General features: G+C 40.6%; 1 protein-coding gene across 2 annotated transcripts in view; it reads left to right on the forward strand.

Annotated features, from left to right (window-relative positions):
* The window catches only part of CFAP70 (cilia and flagella associated protein 70), a 960,887-nt gene that overhangs the window by 698,128 nt on the left and 237,291 nt on the right, over positions 1 to 25,468 (forward strand). The gene's annotated exons all lie outside the window — the stretch shown is intronic.

Genomic DNA, 25,468 nt, shown 5'->3' on the forward strand with positions numbered 1-25,468 from the left:
TTAGAATGACTGAGACATATGGAGACAGGGAGAGAAGCATGGTTGAAAAAATAGTGATGGAGGCAGTAAACCTAGGGGAGTAGTAGAGAAGGAGTGAGGGAGTTAAGAAAGAGCAGTAAGGAAGAAGAGAGAGAGAAGGGGAATGAGAAAAGCAGAGTGAGGAGAAGTGAACAAAAGGGAGCATGTAAGTGAAGGGGTGAGAAATACAGATATTTTAAACTTACCTGACCAACAAAATAACTTAATTAGAAATAAATGTTTTTTTTTAATTGCAAGAAAAAAGGATTCAATTTCCTAAATTTTCTTTCTCGATCTGAAAAGAAAGAAAAAAAGTAGTAATATTTAACAATACATTTTAGAATACAGTACACATATTTTCATATTTAACAAAGTAATTTTTTGCCCTTTTTTTGCTGTTTTCAGAATATATTGAATTTCACTGAAAATAGAGATATCAATTGCATTCATCACTTAACAGCGGGCAAAAAAATATAAAAAACCCTGAACATATCCTCAGTAAAACATACCTTGATAGAAATGTAACATATATATTAAAAATATCTTCTAAGAACAATAACTATTTGCAATAAATAACGTCTGTAAATCTTGTTGCTTAAGCACATACACCAAAATAATATCTGTCAAAGAAGTCCACAATAGAAACATTTACCTTTCCATGAGGCCAAATAGTAATTTTTAAACCCTTTTTAGGTGAAATATCCAATGGTAATCCTATAAAATCGAAATAATGGTTTCTTCAGATGCTGCAATTTGTATCTAAAATTTTGGTTTTAGAAAAATTAAGTAGGAATTTGGTAATTCTGCAGGCAAACGTTGCTTGAAAATCAATTGAGAATCATTACACAGTGTCCAGCCTTTTTCACAATTTAGATAAACTGTGTAATGACCAGAAGTTATAAAAGGTCCATCATGGAAAATTATTGCAACTGCAACAAAAGTCTTTCCTGATATTGATAATTGATTTCCTATAAACTTCTTTATTAAAGTGTCCAATTTTGTTCCATCAGCTCTACAACGTTGCATCATTAAAATTATATACTGTCCATATTTCTTTAAAAATAACGTTGATAACATTTCTGATTTACATTGAGAACATTCCATGTTGTGATTTGCATCTTTAACTAATTTACTAAAAGTCACTGATTTACTCTCCGGTAATGTTAAATGTATGAACCTTTCAGAATCAACATTAGTGCTGCATGTGTTCATACAGGTTTCACAACAATGTTCCCATTTATAAGAGAGACCAAACATATGTTCTATTTCTACCCCTTCATCTTCCAGTACCATAAGCATATACATTAAGAATTCCTGTGCATCTTGCTGGACATTTTCAGTAAACTGTGTACATCCAGAACATACATCTAAAAGATTTCTAACATCAGAAGCACTTTCTAATTTAGTTTTATCATTACTCAGCTTCTCATAAAGGAAACTCATCAGAGAACAAAATCTTTTTTCATGATTTAGTATTATCTGCTCTTGCAAACTTTCAAGATAAAATACAACATTCAGCACTACATTAGCGTAGCAGTTGACACCAGAGCTATTTTCAAAATGACAACCAACAACCTCTTCAACATTGTCCTTTTTCTTTTTGCTTGCAATCACATCACTCTCTTTTTGTTTTCTCTTCTGTACATCCTCATTACAGATATTCTCAATTCTCCTTTTCCGACAAACAACACGTTTTTCAAACACAGGATACTGACCTAAATGAGGAGCATAGCTTCTTCTTAATCTATTATACTCCTTTACACAATTTGCATCAGCACTAACTTTTGAGTCATCAAAGTCTATCGTGAATAAACCATATAATTTTTTCACTCGTGACAAAGCAACATATGCCATACCTTCTTTAAACACACTAGATCCAATGTTTACAAAAGCACTATCTACAGTTAATCCTTGAGATTTGTGAATAGTTACAGCATATACTAGAGAAAATGGAAGCTGCTTCCTACGTACATATAAGTCTTTCACAAGCAAAAAACGAACTGAACAACGACTAATGTCTTTAACCTCTTCAATCTGATCAAATTTTATTTTTAAAAATTCAATTCCATCTTTTTTCTGGTAGTTAACAAAACCCACAACTTTACCCATAGCTCCATTCACTAAACCTTTTTCAACATCCAAATTACGTCTTAAAATTACTCGACAGTTCATACATACATAAAGATTCTTTTCTAAACCAGCTGTTTTCGATATGTTTTTCTCTAGAGAATCCAATTTAGTTTTCAATTTGCCTGTCAATGTAATAGTTATTCCTTCATGCTGTATTTTATCCACGGCTTCCATTTTCATAATCTCTTCTTATTCCAATTTCAAAAGTTCTTCGTTGAATATACGGCATTCATGTAGCGTTGGCATTAAGCAGATTACAGTATTTTTTTCTGCAATTTTCTTGTATATTTTCTCTGGAACTATTTGTTCTGTTGGAAACAAATTACATAGCAATCGACTCTGTAAAGCTTTTCTGCCATTTTCTGTGAGTAGTCCAATTCTGATATCTTTGAGAATACTCGCATAATCATCATCATTTGCTTGCCGCATATTGGTAATGAGTTCTTTGTACTCAAAGTATGACCAAATATTCACATTACCTATACTTCCTAACAACTTTTTCGTGTCTTCATGTGTAAGAGTATTAAATACTGGTTGTCCTTTAACTGGAGTGAGCTGCAGAAGATCCCCAAAAACTATAACATGTTTTCCTCCAAATAACACGTCATAGTCTGTCTTTAGAATTTGCTGCATTCTTAAATACACAAAGGCAAGCATTAAGTTTGATACCATGCTTACCTCATCAATAATGAGAACTTTTATTTTCTTCAACACTCTTGAAACTTCAAAACATGCTTCTCCTGTTAGCTTGTGGTATTCTATTTTGTTCTCATGCTCTACTGGTAACATTAGCAAACGATGTAAGGTAATTCCTTTTATGTTATATGCTGCTAACCCAGTTGGAGGAGTAACAACACAAGACAAAGTTGAATCAGTTTTTTTCTGTAGGTAGCTTCTAATAACTTTAATTAAGAAACTTTTTCCAGTTCCAGCTTGTCCACTCACATACATTCTGATTGGTTCAAATGATGTGCATGAGCACTCTTTATTTTCATGTAGTAATCCATGATCAATTTGTTTTGTGACTTCTTCATGAATTTGTTGTTGTTCATCATTCAGTTGTTGTTCCAAATTTGGTAAGTCTATTAAATCTTCCTGAGCTTGAGTCATAGCTGTTTCCACTTCAGTCATGGCTATTGCAGCTTCATTTTCTACGATTGGTTGTCCTAGGGGATCTTGACTGAGCATACCAGAACTTTGACTGTCTTGAGAACTGTCTCTAGCTACTTCAGCTGCAATTGTAGCTTCTTGTTCAATTTCTTCATTTAACATTTGTACATAATTTGAGAAAGTACTGCATTCTATGTTATCTTTGCATGCATTAAAGGAATCTGTTAGCTCTGAAAATCTCCAAGTAATTCATCCTCTGAACGCCATGGTTTAAAAAGCTGTAAAAGTGCTAAGTAGTAAAATTCCTTTTTGTCAGTAGTGTCGCAACTCAGCTTCCTATGATTAATCAAACTTCCTTTTGTTTGTTTCACCAAACATCCTTCCTCACCAATTACTTTATATTTTCCATTGTTGATGTCTTCTGTGGCATTCCGTTTATAAATGTAGTTCTGCAGCACTTCATAGAGACACATGTTCTCAAGATGATGACTTCTGTTTGGGTAATATGTGTCCAACATGTTTGTTTTCAAAATGTCTGTACTTTCTGGTTCGTTCTCTGCTAAACATTCAATTTCTCGAATAGATTTCAGTACCCGATTTCGAATTCCTGCAAGGCCTAAACGTACCCAAATTATTCTTCTGGATTTGGAGTACAGACTTGCAGATGATAACCTATCTGAGCATTCGTATGACCCAATTTCTCGATGCGATAACATCTTTAAACTGAAACTGTATAGCTTTTTACTGACAGTCTTCTCGTGAGAAATCTCTTCCCACATTTCTTTCAATTCCGTTTTCTCAGATTTAGTGATGTAAGATGTAACATACCGAGCAACAGCAATAGAATTGTCAGCTACATACTGAATATCCATGTTAGCATTCCACATGGATAAAATGATTGCGTTGTAGTCATTTATATATTTTGACTCTTCTTTTCTTCTTAGGTTGTAGGTATTTTTCGGAGATTTTCTTGTAATGGTATGTCGCACAGCTGACATAAAACTGTTTACTCTTCCTTTTGAAAGAACAGGTCGTGGAAATCCAAATTGACATTTTGTGTAGAATTTATCTTTACTCTTGTACTTTCGTCGACAGTATTTTCCACACCGATCACTTTGGAAACGTAAAACTTGCTCTTTTAAGTTTTTTTCTTCTGTGCTTTTATGTATAGCACATGTTGCATATTCTTCAATGAAAGATAAAACTGCATCATCAGAATCTTTTCCAAATTTTGGGGCATCCTTGATCCACAACAGCATATGAATATGAGGAGCACCTCTTGCTTGGTACTCTTTTCTCCAAAAGAAATCCATAACTTCTCCAAGAGGTGGATTTTTTTTTGTTGCAGATGAAGGACATCATTGCCTCAAATCTATGATTGAAATATCTGCAAACATTAACCGGATCCAATGATTACAATTCTCCTGCTGTCTTGTATTGGATGTTTTCAATATTTGAATTTGCCTCTCGAAGAAAATCCAGTAAATCATCCCAAGCGTACTCAGCACAGCTTAGGGTAAGGAACCATGTAGGAGTTCCTAAATTCCGTAACATACATTTCAATTCTCCATGGCATCGGTACCAATATTCATTAGTTCCACGCTGACAAGCCATCAGATTAATCAATTGAGATTCCAAATGATCATCTCGCTGTGGCACTTTGTTCATAAAATCCTTTGCAGACACATTATGTAGATGTACTCCAGGTTTTAAAATGGGATTTACTGCATAAGATAGTGCAGACAAGTCACTTTCCAATAAAAGATGGAATAAATAAGGAATACTTTGACGAAATCTTGGATCTTCTGCATATAATATTGTAGTCCGATACTCAGAAGCAGGAATCTGTACTGGACGTTCATCATATCGTCCACCTTTTCCTGTAGGAAACAGCTGGGGAAAACAATGAGCTTCCAAGCTCTCCTCTCATACACTCACGGGAGTTCCTTTTGCTTTTTTCATCTGAAACAGATCAATACTGTTTCCCATAACTTCTTTAGAATGAAGAGGATGTATGCTGAAATGTTCATACATTTCTTCTTCTTTTGACTTATCCACTTTTTCAATTTGCCCAGTTGGTATTCCTATGTCTGCTAGTAAAACTTCTTCATCTTCATCCATATAAATTGATTCATAGTACTTAATATTTCTTTTCAAATATGAATTTGCTCTTTGTACTTTTCGTACATCTACTAGCTCCTGCCACATTTTCTTATTCTTTGTAGGTACACCATTAACCAGAATAACTAATGGTTCAGTTTCCAAACTATCTGCATCAATTGTTTCAATATTTTTTTTCAAATCTAATGGCAAATAGACAACTCTTCCTTTTAAACCTCTTTGTAAATCTGAAGGAGGTAATTTACCTGTTTTGGGCTCCATACGAACTATAGTCTGAAACGGATGGACACCTTGAATGAGTATAGACTCATACGTATTTAAATCACCAAGTTCTGCAGGAATATCAACCAATTCTAAATTATTATGTACAGCTCTAGCTGGCATTTTATTTTCTTCTAACTTGTTATAACAGTATTTACAAATACGCTGATCTTCACCCAAATCAAAACAATTTTCCAGAAACAAATATGTAGCAAAATCCTTCCACTCATAATTATTTTCTTTTTCACTTTTTTTTATAGAGATCAACATTCCTTGTTTGAGTTTTATAATGGCTTCTCCGGCAACACATACAAGTAATGTTTGGTCTTTCATTGGAGATGATAGTAAATTTTGTCATTTGATCTTCAAAATTTTTACTAACAGTGGATTCTACATTCTCTTCCACATTTTCCTCAATAACTGTGTCAATTCCTGCACTTTCTTGCTCTGGACCAAAGTAACAAAACTGAATTTCATCAGTAACCTTCTCTACATCTGATACAGATCCACGGAACAGAGCACTATTCAACTCATTTAACTTTAGTGCTGGACTTTTAGCAAAATACAATCTTCTCACAAACTTTCTCATTTCACTATGATGTACTGCCAGCATCCTAAAATGGTGAAAAACACTTTGACAAACTTTCCTAGAAAGACAAGCCAGAGAATGTCCTTGCAAACCAGTATTCTTTCTCACTCTGCATGGATCTAGTCTTTGAAGCACCTTAATCTTCTGTTTAACATTTGTTTTACTATATTCTCTTAGAAAGTCACGTAATTTATCAATAGATTCTTGTCGTACAGTACAAATACTACTACAATTCCAAGTGTACACTGGGGCTTTAGGACGTTTCCCCATAACCTCATCAGCTAACACTTCCTCATTTCTTGGAACCATTTTCTCCTTTTCCATTACACAACCATCTTTAACTTCATAAGCTCGACCACTGGTGTCAACTGCATGCAGCAAAATATTACTTTGAAGATAACTCTCTTCATTAAAAAATGGTTCAGTACTTGAACTATGCTTCCATTCTCCTAAGAACACTTTACAAAAGTTATTTTTTTTCACTACTCTTTTCCTTTTGCTTTTTGACTTCATTACATTGACTATTTTATCTAATGTACGGATCCTGTTCAAAATTAAAATGAATAGTTTTCTTTTTAATTCCAAAGCCTTTGCAACAATTGATTCAATATGTTTCTTTTTCTTATAAAATTTTGCTTTCTTCCTATATTTTTTCACATCCTTTAGCAAATTGAACATCACTCTTCTCTGAAACATTTTTCTACGAATGTTTTGAAATTCTGTTTTTCTTTTTAAGTCATTCTTTCTTGCTTCTGATTGTACATTAGCATTTACTATTTTCTTTCTATTGTCTTGTTGTTTTCTACTTGAAACACTATTTGCAGTGTATATATTTTTCACATTTTTTCTATGTTTGAGGATATTTAAAAAAAAATCCTTAGTCTGCTTACCAGAAGACTTTTTCTTTTTTCCAACATGAGGTTCTTCAACTAATTTGTGTTGTCCAGTTGTCTTCAAATATAGATGTTTTTGCTGTTCTTTTCTCTTTCTTGATTTTATAGGCATGTTTAATTTATTTCAGTGTTGTTCAACAATACCTAAAAGAAACTAAAAAAAAAATACCTTTATGTAATTTAAATATATCACTATATATTTTTTTGAGCTTTTCAAATCCTATCATATGAGCTGCCCCTTTCCTACGAGTGCAAGTCTTACACAACAAGAGCAACATGAATTAAATCCCTGACAACAATTCCTGTGTGCAGACAGACTCATGGTGTGATTCTAGGCAGAAAACGATATTTGATTGGCAATTTCAAATCACATTTACTACTGTGGTAGAGCAAGTGATAATTACTGTAACAGCCTGACACATTTTCCCTATAGTTTAGAGAGGCAGAAAAGAGCACATGTCCTAACAGCTACTTGAGACCATGAGCATGTGGAACCTGGGTGAGTGATTAGACTAGAGCAAAGGAAATGAGCCTTGGTGACGTTGAATGTGTTAGCGTTACACACTGCTATCTGAAATACCACACAGTGCTGAATAGTAAGCATGGGAGTGCAGGAAAATCAGCTGCCTGTGTGCTAAGAGTGTGCTTCTGGAGACTGTGTATTGTCAGGTGCAAGAGAGATCTGCATGGACGCTTGCACAACTGCATGAAGACTGCAGAGATGTATGTAAGAGTACATGTGTGGTAAGGGTTAATTGGAGTTTTGAACATGTAGGAACTACGTCACCCATTGCAGGAGTGGACGGAAAATCTAACATGTTTGATTTCAAATGTGTTAGCATTTGCCTCTCATTTGTGAGATAGTGATTTGTGCTGAATGCTAACCATCACAGTTCAAGAAAACAAGCTGCCCCTTTCCTGTGAGTGCAAGCCTTACAGAACAAGAGCAACACAAATTAAATCTCTGACAACAATTCCTGTGTGCAGACAGACTCATGGTGTGATTCTAGGCAGAAAACGATATTTGATTGGCAATTTCAAAGCACATTTACTACTGTGGTAGAGCAAGTGATAATTACTGTAACAGCCTGACACATTTTCCTTATAGTTTAGAGAGGCAGAAAAGAGCACATGTCCTAACAGCTACTTGAGACCATGAGCATGTGGAACCTGGGTGAGTGATTAGACTAGAGCAAAGGAAATGAGCCTTGGTGACGTTGAATGTGTTAGCGTTACACACAGCTATCTGAAATACCACACAGTGCTGAATAGTAAGCATGGGAGAGCAGGAAAATCAGCTGCCTGTGTGCTAAGAGTGTGCTTCTGGAGACTGTGTATTGTCAGGTGCAAGAGAGATCTGCATGGACCTGTGGTTCCCAAAGTGTGCGCCGCGGCACCCCAGTGCGCCGTGATGAGAGGCCAGGGGCGCCGCGCAGCCGCACAGGATGTGGGTCATGGTAATTGCAGCCGCAGCGCAACACTCGTCTGTCCGTTGTCCGTGAAGGAGAAGGATTCTTTAACCGATGCCATTTGTCCGCAATTGCTTGACTCCGATGCTGTTGAGGTCGGGTGTAACAGACGCCGATTCAGTACCAAAGCTCAGATACTCAGCAGCATTGGAGAGGCACAGCGGGATGGCAACCCTCACACCTTCAGCCCTTGATAAGCTGTCTTTGAAGGTGACAGAGGGAGGGGCTGCAGCTTCAGGCGCAGGGGCATCTATTCAGATGCAAACAGCCCTGAATGCGTCATGTGTCATGTCTCTGCAACTTAGAGGGGCCTCACACCTTCCCTTTCTACCCAGGGCCCCAAAAATCTTAGAACCGGCCCTGATTACATCGAGGCAGCACGTGGTTCTCTCCACAGAGCTTAATTCCTGTTTCTAAATTGTAAGCAAACCTCGGTTCTTCAAACATGCAGTCTATAATGTAATAAAATAAAGACATGGCACATACGCACACACACTGATTAACAAAGTCTGGAGGACAATCGGTTAAATCAGTTCTCTTGGGCTATCTCCTTTAAGCATCACATGCCAACATTTCAGAAGAGCAAAGTGGGAGATTTAAATAAAAAAAAAAGAAAAATCGGGAGAATGGGGCCTTCAATCCGGTTTCTGTCATGTATGGACTTTGGAAGTGTGCTGCTGCAGGATCGGACATTTAAAAGCAAATTCACGTGTTTTTTTTTATCACCTTTCAGAAGCATGGAGCGCAATGGCAGGCAGAGAAAGAGGGGGATGCAAGAGTCGTGCACTGGCCTGGCAGGTTGCGGTCAGTGCATACACCCCCTCCCTCCCCCGTCAGCCCCGGCTGAAATAGCTTACACACACAGCCCCCCCCCCCCACCAGTACTTCACAGGTGTTTAAAAGACCATTCGGTTGTTAATGGGGCTTTGTTGGTTTTCACCCCTTCTAGAGCCCCTGCGTCGCCATTCTGACTATTGCTGGAAGAATTAGCACGTTACACATTACCAAGCCCTGTCAGCTGAAACCCAGTGGAATCGGGTTTTTGCTTGCAGGAATCGGGAGGCGGGAGACTAGCCTTCAAATCGGTAGTCTCACGCCTGAATCGGGAGTGTTGGCATGTATGCCTTTAAGTACTGTACATCACAGTGGGGGATGGCAAAACTAACATTTTAGAAAGAGAGCCTGTTGTCTCCGTGTCTTGTCCAGGAGGGGGTGAGGAGCCCTACCCCACCCTGGAAGAGACCAAGATGATACTAGAATACTGCATGCCCACCCCTGTGCCCACCCTGGTGAATCCTGTTCCCCCTCCTGTAATGGCTCCTGCACCCCCCACCCCCAGTGGTGGCTCCTGTCCCCCCATCTGCCTGTGATGGCTCCTGTTTACCCCCCCCCCCCGTGGTCAGGGCCGGACTGGGATCCAAAACCGACCCTGGCAAAGTGCTCGGCTGCCCCCCTTCCCTCACCCCCGCGGGAGGTTGGGAGTGCCGCTGAGCTCTTTGCCAGGGCCGGTTTTCGGCCAATTTTGTTACAAGGCCGATTTTGCAGCTATGCTTCAAAAACGGCCCTGTAACAAAAACAGCCCCCAGGGGCCCAAACTGGCCCTCACCCGTGCGGCGCACCGGGGGATTGCCGGGTGCCCGCTACGGCCAGTCCGGCTCTGCCTGTGGTGATTCCTGTCTCCGCCCTGGGTGGCTTCTGTCCCAGTCCTGGAATGGCTCCTGCAGCGAGGGTGAAGTTCTTGATGGGCCTCTTCTCAAAAAGGCTCAGCTCAAAATTAATATTAATTTTTACACTCACCATCCTGAATTTGCACCAATGCCAGTTGGTCACCCTATGCATCACAGTGAATTTGGCTGAGAGAAAGAGCGGTGCGTCCTGAAGCATTAACTTAGACAGCGAGCGTGTTGGAAATGCCATAAAAGGCTGCAAGTTTGGAGAACAGCTGAATTCGCATTACAGTTCAGCACAATTACACTTGGAAGTTATTTTGCCAAATTGTTAGTGAATAATCATTACACCAAGAATTTGAGGGCGAAGAGGGGTGTGTGGGGTGGGAGGAAAATACGACTTTGAAGCAGATGAGCAAACACTCATGCAGCAAGTATGACGGGAGAAGTACTCCTACATTTATGTAAATGCAGGGCTTTAAGTGGGATGAAAAAACTGGGGGGTCTCAAAGGGGTGTGGCTAATGTAATAAAGGGCGCTGCTTAATCTGTGCTCAGCATAGTGTGCTGCCTGACTTGTAATTTGCTGCTTCTGTCATTGCATCCAGATATATAATACAACATTATACCTACAACAAGCAAGGACTATTGGGTGTGCCAATGATTCTTAGTGGCATAACACAAATAAGCAACAACTATGGCTTTGTTGTATATAATATTGAAAATGATTCAGTTCTGAAATGATGAGATGGTGAAAGAACTATAACGAGTCTTTTTGAAGTTACCTCAAAGGCAGTGAAGTGACTTCTACCGAGTTAAGATTTTTTTTTCATCCTGAGGGTGAAGGCAAAAATGGAGAGCCCGATAGGGACCCATCTTGACAGCTGCGTTTTAGAACTGCACCTGCAGGACCCAGCCCACTTAAAACACTGGGCAGATGGGATCTGGTGAGCCACCTTGGGTTCATCAGAGCCCACCCCATGTAACGCCACAGAGCTCCTTGAGCCTTTCTCTAGTAATTGATATGTACTTTATAAGATCTGTGTGATTGTAAATAAAGTTTTATGATGGTGATGGCTACTCTCTGAATCCTTCATCACGTCTAGGCTTGATTCTTCATGTAGACCAGTGGTTCCCAAAGTATGTGCCGAGGCACCCCGGTGCGCCGGTAAAAAAGTGGTGGGGAGCCACGGCCAACTGCCAATTAGGTCAAGGGAGCCATGGGTCAAAAAAGTTTGGGAACCACTGGCATGGACGCTTGCACAACTGCATGAAGACTGCAGAGAAGTATGTAAGAGTACATGTGTGGTAAGGGTTAATTGGAGTTTTGAACATGTAGGAACTACCTCACCCATTGCAGGAGTGGAAGGAAAATCTACCATGTTGATTTCAAATGTGTTAGCATTTGCCTCTCATTTGTGAGATATTGATTTGTGCTGAATGCTAACCATCACAGTTCAAGAAAACAAGCTGCCCCTTTCCTGCGAGTGCAAGTCTTACAGAACAAGAGCAACACAAATTAAATCTCTGACAACAATTCCTGTGTGCACACAGACTCATGATGTGAGTCTAGGCACAAAACAGTATTCCTGAGTGATACCAGTACACCTTAACTTATGGTGAAGACATACTCCATAATATCTTACAAGTTCAAGGCAGTTAAATATCTTCCAAAACATAAAATGTAAAACACAACTTTAAAAGAAGAAACACATTTCTATTATTTATATCAAAATTCAACACATACATCCCCTCTCAAATTCATAACTCACCTTTAAAAGTAGTTAGTTGAGAAAGAAATGTGGCACTCACACAGCAGATTATCAGAGCCAGAATCTCTGAGCTGTACACCTCTCACCAGAACCAGTAAATGGCAAACTTTCCCTCTCTTTTTTCACACATATACATGTTAACTTCAAATCACATCGCTTCCCACATTTTTCAAATGGAAACACACATTTCTATTGGTTGCAAATTTCAACCCTTTCCAAATGATTCCTACCCCCCAACATGACTTCTGCCTGCTAGCATGGCAACAGGTCATGGAACACTGGTGTGAGCAGAGAGGTCAGAAGTTCAGCACACAATGTTTCTAATCCAAAGAGCAAGAGTGCTTGACTTTTCAAACCTAACAGCAAATCCAAAGTAATGTTCTGTGGGAATACATTTTTCTGAACCAATACAAAACATGCTTTTAAAAATGTAAACATACAGCCTAGTTTTTAGTGTTGAATGCTCTGAAACAGCCAATGAGCTCTTTTTATTAAAAACAAAGTATGTAAGCCTCCATTTTACAACTATCTTTCTTTTCATATTGCCATTCTACTGAAAGACACCTTCTGATTGCATCCAGATTTCCTTGAAAGATGTTCACAGTATGGATTGTAGGTCATAGCTATGTCTTCTGGAGTGAAAAGTATGCAGAAAAAAGAGGTATTGTGAAATACCTTGCTTTGCCAAATGTAGACATCAAATGGATTGGTCAGAGAGGGTTAAAGTGGCACCAATTAATGCCTTTGGTGAAATCCTTTCTACATCTCCCACAGCCTAACCTTATAATTGTGCACTGTGGTGGATATGACCTAGGCACTTTAACTGGGGTAGGTCTGGAAATGCTTGTTAAGGACACCTTTGTGCAATTGATGTCACTTTTTCCAGAAACTACCTTTGTATATTCTAATATATGCCAAAGGCAAAAGTGGAACTGGTCCAACCAATATTGTCCGCAGATTTAGAAAGCAAGAAAGCATGTCAAGAAGTCTGTTTCTGCTTTCCTCAGAGACTATGGTATGGGTTCTATATACCACAACAACTTGCGTTACAACATGCAAGGCATGTATAGAGGAGACGGTGTACATTTCACAGATAAGGGAACAGAGTCTTCCTCTTGAACTTTAGACTGTGCATCGGTACTTACTTGTAGGTACCAAAAAACACTCAATGAACACAACGGCTCTTTTTAGAGCCAACCAACATCTAAACTCTTACACTTGATTTTTAATTCTATTTTTTTTACTAATTTCTTGCCGCCGTGCGCGCACCACGCAAATTTTTGAAAAAAAATAAAATGTTTTTTTCACCCTTTGGGATCCTTCTGAGACCCCCTGACAAAGGCTAGAGGGTCAGGAACTCTCTACCCTGCCCCCTTTTCACGTTCTCCACCTTTCTTTTAAATGGAAACACACATTTCTATTGCTTGCAAATTTCAACCCTTTCCAAATGATTCCTACCCCCAACATGACTTCTGCCTGCTAGCATAGCAACAGATCATGGAACACAGGTGTGAGCAGAGAGGTCAGAAGTTCAACACACAATGTTTCTAATCCAAAGAGCAAGATTGCTTGACTTTTCAAACCTAACAGCAAATCCAAAGTAATGTTCTGTGGGAACACATTTTTCTGAACCAATACAAAACATGCTTTTAAAAATGTAAACATACAGCCTAGTTTTTAGTGTTGAATGGTCTGAAACAGCCAATGAGTTCTTTTTATTAAAAAATAAGTATGTAAGCCTCCATTTTACAACTATCTTTCTTTTCATATTGCCATTCTACTGAAAGACACCTTCTGAGTACATCCAGGTCTCCTTCTTACTCCCTGAAGTAGACTGCTGTTCTGCCATTTTCAAGTAAAATTGATAGCTGTTCAGCTCCTTGTCCCAGGAAATAAGAAGAAATAGTAAGGGGAGTGGGTGTGGTGTTTGAAGATTCTGGAACACAAACTGATATGAACCAATGCTTCTGAGTGCATCCAGATCTCCTCCTCACTCCCTGAAGTAGACTGCTGTTCTGCCATTTTCAAGTAAAATTGATACCTGTTCAGCTCCTTTTCCCAGGAAATAAGAAGAAATAGTGAGGGGAGTGGCAAGGCATTTATAGAGGAGACGGTGTACATTTCACAGATGAAGGGAACAGAGTCTTCCTCTTGAACTAAAGACTCTGCATCGGTACTTACTTATAGGTACCAAAAAACACTCAATGAACACAACGGCTCTTTTAGAGCCAACCAACATCTAAACACTTAAACTTGATTCTTTAATTCTATTTTTTTAATGAATTTTTTGCCGCCGTGCGCGCACCGTGCGCGCACAGTGCGTGCACCCCGCGATTTTTTGAAAAAAAAATAAAATGTTTTTTTCACCCTTCGGGGTCCTTCAGGGACCCCCTGACAAAGGCTAGGGGGTCAGGAATTCTCTACCATGCCCCCTTTTCACGTTCTCCACCTTTGTTTTTCACTGCCACACACAAAATGGCGTCCGACACTTCCTGATTTCGACCGATTCGAATGTTGACTGACATCTAACCACCAATCAGAATTACGCTCGCGCACGGCACCGTGCGCGCACGGTGCGCGCCTTTAGATATTTATGTACTTTTAACTGCAATTTTCTCAGAAACTACTGAACAGATTGACACCATATATGCAAAAGGCACTTTCCTGACCTGAGGACTACCTCTTTGCCAAATTTCAAGTAATTCTGTTCAGCCGTTCGGGCTGTACCTTCGACTAAAGGTCCTATGGGAAAATGCATGGGGAAAACGCGTTTTGGGACCCCCCTTTTTTCTCAGCCCCCGCTTGACGAATCACCCCGAGACTTTCAGGGTAGGAGCTGAGCGGAGCGCCCCATTAGTTTTGAAGATTTCACGAAGATTCGTCAACCGGCGCCAAAGTTATTCAAAATAGAATTTTCAGATTTCCTATGGGAACTCGGTCCTAACTATAACTATCCACTGGCGACCACCAGTAGATAATATATATATATATATATATATATATATATATATATATATATATATATATATATATATATCCAAAGTATCTGCTGATAAGCAAAAACGCACTCTCAGTAGCTATGTAAGTAACATTTAATTTACACTGTAACGCGTTTTGGGAGACACGCTCCCTTGGTCACACAGTGTGGCATCACACCACAAGCATCCATAAGTACAAGGTCAAGTAAACATAGTCAAAGGACTGCCGGCTGGAAGTGCAAACCAAAGGGTGACTTTGGCGGCCATCTTGTAATGTGTGATGGTGTAAAAATATTCAACAACCAAGTGGTATACATTATAAATAAACAAAACAAATTGGCCCCATGTACGTTACATATTACAGTTATTCATCAAAACCATGTCAATTCATCTCGTCATAGTGACTGATTGATGAAGACGGCTATCTCTTTCACATTATAACTGTTATAATGGAAACACATTTCTAAACGATTACTAGCTTGGTATAAGCATCGTTAATGAAGCCTCTATACGTCATGGTGACAACATCTCTTACAATATTACAAAGGCAACAGAATTGGCTGTATGGAACACATTAATGTGACATAGTATTTAGAGACTTTTGCTAACTTCCTGTACACGTAATGCACTTGTTAAAATATACGTAGATTGATTAAATACTCGCACCATAGTGGTTGTGCCATTACAGGGAGGAAGAGAAAGAGGAGCACAAAGATTATCCAAACCGGCATATAAATCCAATTATACTCACTAGTGTACTCAGGTGCAGATGTGATCCCTTCAATAAAATTCAATATAACGTGAGAAAAAGAGAAAGAGAATATGTGGAACAATACTAGTGGGATAGAGAGTAAATAAAGACAAATAGATAAAGAGTGTTCTCATATCTACTCATTTGCAGATTTCATTCCAATGGGACCGAAGAAAAGGGTAGGAGCCCGTGAAGTGCTCGTGAAGATACAAAGGGCCCCTTCCTTTCCTCCTGAAACGATAAACAACAAAAGAAAAATTGTAGTTAAAATATTGCCATTATCATGTTTTCACAAACATCTACACAGACTGTAACAATACACATGTATAATTCGATGAGAAACAACAGTAAATCGGGCTAGTCTTCAATCAAATGTGTTGCCAATTCCTCGTCTTGATTATGACCTTTCGGGAATTTCGTTTCAAGGTCCATAATCCACATAGATTCCCGTTTTCTCAAGGACAGTTCTCTGTTACCCCCCCTCCTCCCCACTCTCACTTGTTCCACAACAAAATAGCTAAGTAAATTGCTGTTGGAAAGGTGGAATTCAGCAAAGTGTCGTGCAATGGGGTAGTGTGGATCTTTATTATTCACTGCTCTCAGGTGTTCGAGAACTCTCTTTTTAGCCATGTGAGTGGTACTCCCTACATATCTTTTTGCACAGGGACATTCAAGAACATATATAACATATGTCGTGCTACAAGTAAGGAATTGTGTTATGCTTTTCATACCGACTCTCCCAGGTAAGCTCAATTCTTTAACCATCTTGCTATTTCTGCATGCCTTACAGTGTCCGCAAGGATGAAAACCTTTCAAATTATAATGATAGGGGTCCCTATTGACAGTAATATCACCATGTACTAATATATCTCGCAGGCTTTTGCTTTTACGGTATGTTATTTTGGGTCTAGTGCTGATTTTAGGACCTATGATGGAGTCATTTTGGAGAATATTCCAGTTATCAGTAAGGATTTTTTTAATCTTACGTGATTCTTTGTTGTAAGTTAGGATCACTCTTGTCTCATTATTTTCCGTCACATTTCCTTGTGTCTTAATTTCTAATGTTTCCTCTCTAGTTATCTTTCTGATTTTGGAAACAGCCCTGTTCAGCACCCAATCCAGGTAACCACGTTCCCTGAATCTTCTTAACATTATTTGTTCTTCTTTGAGATATCCCTCATTGTCACTACAGTTACGTCTTGCCCTCAGCAGCTCCCCATAAGGTATACTCCATTTAAGGGTATCAGGGTGGCTGCTGAGGGCATGAAGAAGACTATTACCGGCTGTTTCTTTCCGGTATACTCTTGTTTCTAAGGCATTGCCTTTAGCTGTAATCTTGATGTCAAGGAATTCTATTTCTTCTTTTTGCAAGTTGTGAGTTAAAACAATGTTATAGGGGTTATCATTAAGGAGGTTTACAAATTCTGTCGCTTCCTGTTCACGGCCTTTCCAAATAAGAAACAGATCATCTATGTATCTTAACCAGGTGTCAACTTTGTTAAGATAAGTGGCATATTTAACATCATTGTGTACTTCTTCTTCCCACAAACCTAGAAACAAATTCGCGAAACTAGGCGCAAAACATGTCCCCATTGATGTACCTGTGATTTGTTTGTAAAGGTCTCCGTTAAACAAAAATATATTGTTGAGAAGACACATGTTCATCATTTCTGTTAGCATCTTAGTGTGGTCAAGATACATAATGTCTCTCTCATTAAGGTAATGTATGCATGCTCTAATACCCTGACTATGTTCAATGATAGTATACAAGGAGCATACGTCTAATGTTAGAAACATGTGTTTTTCATGCCACACAATACTATCAATTTTGCGCAAGAAGTCTTTGGTGTCTTTGACATGTGTGGGTAATTTAAACACATAGTCTTGTAAAAAGTGATCGACATACTTGGAGATGTTTTCAAATACACTACCAATGGATGAGACAATCGGTCTTCCAGGAGGTACAAGTGGGTCTTTGTGGATTTTGGGAAGAAAGTAAATTATGGGGAGTTTGGGATAATCTCTTTTGAGGAATACAAATTCTTCCCATGAGATTAGACCCTGCTGCTGCCATATAGACAAATTTTCCCACGTTGTGGTGATACTTTCATTGTATTCTCTTGAGCTGCTCTTGGAGTAGAATTTATCATTTCCCAATTGTCTATATGCTTCTTTTAGGTACATTTCTTTTTCCTGTAAAACTACATTCCCCCCTTGTCAGCTGGACGAATGACAAGGTTAGGGTCATTTCCCAATGCAGTAATAATTGATCTCTGTTTCATGGTTAGATTAAAGGATTTATCCTTCCCTTTGTTTCGTCCATGCTTACAATCAAGAAGGGATTTAGTGACAATGTCATGAAACGTATTAATGTTGTCATGTGGGAGGACAGGATAGAATATAGATTTTGGCTTAAAGCCCGTCATGGCTGCTTTATCAGTTACAATATTGTTTATCTCTGTAAATGTATTTTCACTGCCACCATCTGTGTTTATATCATACGCTAGGTTTTGCATGGTTCGTACAATGTTGGCATCCCCTATTGTAAGGCTAGGTTGGTCACCTGGGTCCAAAGATGTACTACTGTATTCAAACGTGCCACTTTTGAGGGTGTGCCATTTAGAAAGTTTCAACTTTCTAATGAATTTAAGCATGTCTATTCTTGTATTAGAGTAGTTAAATACTTCTGTGGGGCAAAAGGATAAACCGAGACATAGTGTTCTTTTCTCAAGGTCAGACAGATGCCGGTTAGTGAGGTTTATGATGGTTTTATTTACCATAACGTTGTCATTCATCATTGATTCTTCCTGTAGCCTCCCCGTCTGGTTCCCATTGGCTCTGTGGTTCTTCCTCTTGTTTGTTCTGTGCTTCCGCCTTGTTCTCCTTTGTTTGCTGCGCCCCTGCCTCTTCCTCTTCCTCTTCCTCTCCCACGGTTTCCTCTTCCTCTCGGTGTTTGTTCTTGTGGAGGGGTTGATCTTCCCGACTGCCGCCCCTTCTTCAGCACTCGGAATTCGTCCAAAAAAGTGGATATATATATATACATACATATACATACATATATGTGTGTGTGTTTATATAAATATATATATATATATATATCAACCGTTGCATTATTCTGCTTGTCCCCCAAAAGAGGTCTCAGACCTCCCAAGCCTTGCTACTGCAGGATCATCTCATATGCCCACTCTCTACTTTCCATACAATGTGTTGCACCTACCTCTTTTTGCTACTTCAGTGAGTCTCTGTCTAACTTTCCCCTGTCTGTGTTAAATATCTTTACAAAAAAATCCTCTATAGGGATAAATTATAGCATAATCTCTATAATAGCAGAATCAATCGCTTTCGGTTAACATTTCTTTATATGCATATTTTTGATACCTACACAATTTCCTAAGTAACAGTAGACCACAGTGTTGTTTAATTCGTATTGAACAGATTAATCTACTTCAAAAGAATTACTCATCAATTCATGATACATTTAGTTATTACCAGCGACAACAATTGCAATCACCCTTGTCACCATTCCCTGTGTAACGTTTTTTGTGCAAGGATGGGTACCCATGTTCTGTTTTAAATCCAAGGTACACCTTTGAAGTGAGCCTCCATGTCAATTTAAGAAAAGACTGTTATTGCTTTAAAGCCTTATCCCCCTGTGTAGTAGCTAGTCTTATAATTGACTTTGTCAAGCCCGCCCCAATATTGGACTCTCTCCCTGGCAGCATTATGACCCACTGTCCCAGTATGAGTCGGTGTACAGACTGGGACAGTGTGTCATATTATACCAACTGTGCTGTTCCCAGTCCTGGCACGAACCTGCGCCCGCACTCGGAACATAGTATTATTGAAAGATGAACCGGCTGCTTGCATCAACCTGCCTTTCCCTGAGCAGTCAGCACCCCAGCTGGCATTTTTAAAGGAGGGTGGTATCCCCGTGCAGGGAGGTGAAGTGAGTGACTGTACCTGCCTGCAGGGGGGTGGGTGTCTGGGAAGGTCACAAGGCCATCTTTATCTCCTCTTTAAGGGGTGTCCTTGAGGGTGCGGAGGAGTGCAATGACCATACACCACCTATATCTGACACAGGGGCACAACTAGACCCAAACTTCCAGGGGGCTAAGACCCCTAGCCAGGGCTGGCCCTAGCACTGGTTGTCCACGGTGCAACAGTCTTTTTTGGCGCCCCATCTCATTTCCTCCTTCTCCATGAATTTCCTCACTACCATTTGCCAACAATGCACCTCATTTCTCTATAGCCCCTTTCTGACAAGCATTTCATTTTTTATAGGGCTACTTGTACTTTACTAACACTCAGTTCTGTGATCTGCATGGTACATGTTCTTTCTAGCAGACACATTAACCCTCTGTACTGAGTGAGTGACAGGAGTGCCCATGTGAGTGATGCAACAGTGTGAGAGTAGGGTGAGAGGAGTAACTGCAGGGTGAGTGAGGTGACTATATGAATTTGGGTGCGGATGTAAGTGCAGAGTGGGACCATTGAATGTATGGTAAGTGATGGGCTTGTTTGAGTAAGATTGCAGAGTGAGCAGTGAGGGGGACTAGTGAGTAAAGTGTCAGATGAGTGCAGCTGTGGCCGCTCCTCTGCTAAGGTGGATGAGCATCGCCCCACTGCTCAAAAGGCATAAATAAAATGATTATAACGTATTGTTATTATCTTTTTATTTTCCCTATTGAAGTCAGTGGCGGGCGGGACTGACCAGAGCAGGGGAGGAGTGGTGTGCACTCCCGAAGTGCGCATGAACTGTTTGGCCTGCCCTCTTGGGCCAACCAAACAGTTAATGCGAACTTTGCATGTTCTTACCTGGCTGCATTACACAGCCTGGTGAGGAACATGCAGAGGCTCCCTGTTCCAGTCTGAGCGCCGATCCACGTCACTTAGACCAATCATAATGCATTGCAGCTCAGGGGAGCCTGTGTGCCTAGGTGCTTCCTGCTGCCGGCTGGGACAGGCATATGAAGAGAACGGAGGAGAGGCAGTTTTTTTAGTCTCGCCTAGCGTTGCAGCGCGAATGCGCTGCCATCGGTTTGCAAGGCATGCAGTATATACTGTAGTGTGGAAGCTTTGTGGAAGCTCCGCCCACTCTCTGCCCATTGGCTTTTGTCTTAAATGCTGCCTTCCGATTGGTTTGAGGCTTGTTAGTCCCTCCTCATTCATCATTTGTATCCTTCCACGGCTATTGGCCCCTTTACTCCTAACACTATTTTCTTCCCTGTCTCCCCACCCAACCGCCCCCTCCCTCAGTCTGTAACTTCTCACCCTCCCCCACCCCCCCCCAACTTCCGTTCGTGTTTTCTTGCCTGCCGGCACTTCAGTTTTCATCTTTATTATTGCCTCCTTGAAATATGCGAGTTCAAGATGCGTGCTGTACAAAAACTTCTTGTGTTTAATGAACTAGATTTTAATGTTACTCTAAATATAATAAGACTCTAGGCAACATTCGGGGTATGCATGGCAACTGATGCCTCTTAGTTCACAAATGGCATTGTTGTCGGGCAGGAGGAGCGTCAGTGTTTTAACTCATGCTTAAAACAAGCACTTTTAATAACTTCCTCTCAATTCAGTGCTATAATCTTACGTACTGAGGTGACGTGCTAAAGAAATGCACTTTTTTTTTATTCTGAAGAGACATTATCGCACATTTACATCATGTTTACTGTATGATTCATATGCCGATCATTTTCACGGCTCGCCCACTGGCTCGTATACGCTTGGCTCGTCTCTGGCTAGCTCTACCTGTTAATTAATATATTGGCTTGCGCACCTCTAACAAAGAGAGATGAATGGATACATGACAGTGAGCCCGGTAGATGGTAGAGAAATAGACTGGTGCAGACAAACACCCTCACCTATTCTTAGAAGAAGCAGCAGATTCTGAGCAGTGCCCTGCTGGCGCAGAGGAGCATGCCAGAGTCTGTAGAAGCGCTGGGATCCCTAGCCTCTCCGGGCGGACACCTAAGCTTTCTGGGTGCCTTCACACGCAGGATAAATGAATACATTTTGTTCTGTGCTTTAGTCGCCCCTCTGTGAGCCCTGTCTGGTAGATGAAGCTCTGTGTTAATAAACACATTCAGAGAGGTGGTTGTGTACAAACATACAACAGCCACAATGCTGTACGTTTTGAACATGTAGTTAAATACCTGCTCATCGAGTACCTCATAGGCTGATCATTCCATGGCACTACCAAAATTACATTTGGACACATTTGCTCAACTGTAAAATACTCCCTTTTATGGCTCATTTAACAACTCGGGGCTTTGGGGTTAGGTAACCTACTTTCGATGCTGTGTAACAGAGTAAATACAAAAATTAATGCAATAAAACTAAGCAAACCAGTACTGTCTAAAACACTGTGAAAACTGACACGCATTCTGGAATTTTGTTTAGTTAATGTCGATTTTCTCATAGATGCGAGTAAAGTACTCTTAATTTCTTAATGAAATCTGCACACTTTTAACTAATAGCACCGGGCGACCTTTGACAACTAGGCAATGAATACATTTTCATGTACCCCCGAAGCCTCCCTGCCCCCCGCCCCCTTGGCAAACTTCATTGCCTCCCAGTGTTTGGGGGATAACCAAGACGCAGGAGAGTGAGTCCAATAGTCTAGAAAATGAAAGAGAAGCCGGGATTCGGATTCACATGCTCCGATCCCGATCGCGTTGGTCAGTCTGTAAGCACTACTTTTATTAATGAGTTTTGCATTAGTAAAGCACCACGGTGTGCATGTGTGGCGACACTTCACCCATGAGGTACGTGCCAAGCAATTGTTGACACAATCCACACTTTGCGTCTTTTTCAATATATTTATTATGAAGTGCAGGACCTTTCCAAGGGATTCTGCACACTACATATATTCACTCCAAAATAAAACGTGTAGGTATAAAACATTGCCATTTACAATGTCAGTAGCTCTAACTCACAAATGCGAGACCTATTTGCAATGCAAATGCTTGTTTTATTAGATTCCTCTCCTTCCTGTCCCCCAACCCACCACCCCCGTCCTTTAGCAGCCTCTACTGGAGGGCAAGGTGAGTAGTGTGCTTGTGTGACTGCAGGGTGAGGTACAGGGTGAAAGGGCAAGTGCACTGTGAATACAGAATGATCACTGTGAGTGTGGAGTGAGCGGTGTGCTCATGTGACCGCTGGGTAAGTGGAGGGAGAACAGTGCGAGTTCATGGCGAGTGGCATAATTGCAGTGTGGTCACTGTGAGGGTAAGGTAAATGGTGTGAGTGCATGGTGAGCAGTTTGAGTGCATTGTAATCGCAGTGAGTGCAGAATGAATGGTGTGAGTGTATGGTGATCAGTGTGAGTGCATTGTGATCCCTGTGAATGCAGGGTGAGTGTGAAAGTGAAGGGCGAGAATGAGTTGTCTGAATACAGGGTGCATTCCAAGACACTTCAAGTAACTCAGCATGTTATTGAGGGCTGGCGTAGGGTTTCAGATATAAGTTAAACTTTTGCTATTATGGCTTCATTCAGGGTCAGGGCCAGACCGGCTGTAGCGGGCACCAGGCATTTTCTCGGTGGGCCAAAAGGGTGGGGGCCGGTTTTAGTATAGGGGGCCGGTTTTGCAGCAGTGCTGTACCAAAATCTGCTGCAGTGTTTTCCAAGTTCACCCCCCATACCCAGCGGCCAGTCCGACCCTGTTCAGGGATCGAGGGTAGAGGAAATAAATATTGTGCTCATCCTGCAACAAACTTCAAGTCTTGTGATTAGGGTTGCCAGCTCATTATATTGATGTCCCATGCTGTACAAAATTAAGCAGTCACCTAAAGCCTATTTTCAGCACTTATCTGTGCATACTTGGAACAGGAAATACAAATAGAAAGCATTTTTAATTGTGTTCTAGGTCTGCCTGAATGAGCCATGACTGATAATTAAAGGGAACAAAGACAGAAAAGTCACATTACAAATGAATACATACAATTTTGTTTATACCCTTATCATTGTCAAGACGAGGCCTTTGCAGGCTCTTTAAACAGAAATGGCTGGTATTTTTCTTTTGGCAGCCCTACTTTACATTCCTTTTCATGAAATGCATTCTCAAACTATGGCAGTGTAAGTTAAATACAAATGTAAGGAATAGGCAGAGTGTGGGCCCAGGGGGTACTGGAACCAGAAAAAAAACTAAGCCTCAGTAACCAGTTTACAAAGGTATGTAAATATGCAAATTATCTTTAAAGACCTGTGAAAAACTCGGGCATGTCAGAGAAAAGACTCCAGACACTGCCCAGACGAGTTCTGAGCTGCAGCAGCCCGGGCTGAGACACACGACGGGGGAGGGGGGATGGATAAAGGCCTTAAAGCCCTATGGTAAGTAAATTTGCATGCCTGATTTGGCACAGTCCGTGTGTCTCCTGTGTGCCTCTTTGCCAACGTTTATAATACGGTGCTGGCACAAAGGATGTCGGGCCACACCCCTGTGCAAATGAGGACATGCCCCTTTGAGATCAATCCATTCACATTTAACGCTGGTGTGATCTGTATTGTGGGGGGCGGTGCGGGTGTCTGCTCCCCCACAAAATGGGTGTATATGCAAATTGTGGGCCTTGGAAACGTTTGCTAGGTCTGTTCCTTCTCTAATCACCATCCAACTCTGTCTGACTGCTTTCTTTCCATCCCAGCTGTGCAGCTACGAGTCTTATCTCCAGGACTTTAAGTGGGAGGGGAAAAAACTGGGGGGGGGGGGGTTCTTATAAAGAGGAATGATCAATGTACTTAAGGGCGTGGCTTAAAACAGGTTAGCTAAAAATCTGTGCTTAGCATAGAGTTCCACCTCACTTGTATTTTGCGGTTTCTGTCATTGCATCCAGATATATGATATAACAAGTAACATCATACCTACAACAAGTCCAGGACTATTGGCTTTGTCAATGGTTGTTAGTTGCATAAGATAAATAGGCAGCAACTATGGCTTGTATACAATATTGAAAAAGCTTCCATTCACAGCCCTGGTGATACCACGACAATGTTGCTGCTCCTGAGTTTCAAAAAGAGAAGGGAATTCCAGAGAGAAAATGACTCTCTGTAAAGGATTTCCCTCCCGACAAGGCTCACCTGGCATGACGTCATGGCGTAGATTCTCTACTAGTGAGAAGTGAGCAGTGTGAGCACGCGCACACCCATGTTCCTGCTGTCACTGCAGTCTGGAAAAAACGGACGTCTGTGCCAGGGCACAGGCCCAGCTCTAGGGCAGTGAGGTCAGTGCCACCGCACAGGGCGCTGACTTGTGGTGGGGGTGCCATGTTTATTGTTTTAACTGCACCAGATGCCACGTTCCTTGTCCCAGCAATTTTCAAGCATCAATAAAAATGTCTCGACGGTGATTAATGTTCTTCCTCTACAGAGAACGGAGCCTTGTCTCCTGGTAGCGGAAGTTTTGACTCATAATAGTGCAGAAGGTTATTATGCCTGCTGCAAAGAACGTGTCCCATTCAGATCACAAAGTGCATACGCTATAAATAGGTCAGTGGGTCATTCTTTAGTAAGAGAGATCTTTTAGTTACTTGCAGTTTAAAAGTTAAAGTCCTAATATAGAGCAGTGAGCTATAAACTGTCATCAATGCTAACTGCAAGGAATATATTACAGCTACGTGTTTTTTTGCCCAGTTTGTACTTATCCTAATATTGCAAATAGGGTTCATTTGCTAGAAATCAATTCTTATTATTAAAGAAACCCTAACAATGCCCGAGA

Source organism: Triturus cristatus, chromosome 10, assembly GCF_964204655.1.
Source record: "Triturus cristatus chromosome 10, aTriCri1.1, whole genome shotgun sequence".
NCBI classification, from domain to species: Eukaryota; Metazoa; Chordata; class Amphibia; order Caudata; family Salamandridae; genus Triturus; species Triturus cristatus.